Below are 1,427 nucleotides of genomic sequence, written 5' to 3' on the forward strand. Positions count from 1 at the left end.
CCCCTCTCTCTCCATTCTATTTTCTCCAAATGAACATAAATATACTAAGACACAAAAAAGGACCAAAGAACAACATTTTTATTTCCAAAGATGATGTCAAAAGTAGTGAATTTAACATAGAAAAAATATACATCTATAAGATATTACACGGGAATCCTCTGCCTTTCAGTTGTAAATTTGAAGCATCTCACAGTTTTCAATCAAGGTACTAATAATTTACGAACCACAGAATTTACTAATACTATTATTCAAAAGTACATCAACCATGTTCCACGGGAAGTATCTACAGCACAACCACAAGCAGAAACACACAACAGCTTTTGTGCAGCCGCAAATCTCGGCTTGGAGATGCTTCTCCCCCTGCTTCAACTGGCCCTGCAGATGGTTGTCTGGGGCGATGCCACCGGTCAGCACCTTTAGTCTTCTGGTGGACTCAAGGAGGTTCAGTGGCTCCTATCTGATAATGTGAAGATAGATACGGAGGGAAGGGTGTGTTGGTGGAAAGCAGCCTGGGGCATGCTACCCCTTGGGTGCCTGCTTCTGGAACTTCGGATGGCGGGCCGTTTCCCGCAGAATATCTCCTTGTGGAATCTGTGCTCCTTTAATGCTGATCCTCGAGTTGCGGAATCTGGTGATGTAGCATTACTGTTCGGCCTCAGTTGCTCTTCTGTCTCTGATGCCCTCACTGTACCTTTCACGCCTTTTCGTTTGTTCACTATCGATGCAAATAAGATATCAATCAGAAAAAAAGGCCCAAAACAATACCTGTAAAGAAAACACAGACACTTTGACCTCTGACCTAATTTTAAAGAACGACTGGTCCCAAAGGATAATTTTAATTTGTTTGTCTCATTCCAGGACAGTTTTCCCAAGCACTATGACAACCTACATCTTTTGCAGGTCTGTCCCTACTCCTCCCAAAGACCCATTCAAAATAATTTTTTTTTTTAAATCCTGAGGTACGCAAACCCCATTGCATGCAAAGGTGCACGATATGAAAGATTAATTAAATCTTTGCCCTGGCTATGGACGCGCAGGCGACGAAATAGCATAATATCTTCCACCGCGACGCCGGATAAAAAGTAAAAGTGCATGGGAGAATACAGTGAATTACCTATTTAAACCACAGTACAGATATGGGAAAATAAGCCCAAACAAATAAAAGGAAATAAGATAGATACAACATATATGTAAACAACGCAGTGTAAGTAATTCAAATAAGATAAAGAAAAAAAAAATAATGATGTAAATTCATAAACTGGATATCAACAACAAGGGGTCAAAATTTAAATGGCATTTTTAAAGGGAAAATTTAATTCGCCAGACCGGAGTCAGTGAAACGGTCACAACTCCAACCGCGACGTCTTACTTGGCCAGACTGCCGTCCGTTGCCTTGCCGTCTGAAGCTTTGTCCGGCACACAAGACG

This window comes from Penaeus monodon, chromosome 34 (genome assembly GCF_015228065.2).
Source record: "Penaeus monodon isolate SGIC_2016 chromosome 34, NSTDA_Pmon_1, whole genome shotgun sequence".
NCBI classification, from domain to species: Eukaryota; Metazoa; Arthropoda; class Malacostraca; order Decapoda; family Penaeidae; genus Penaeus; species Penaeus monodon.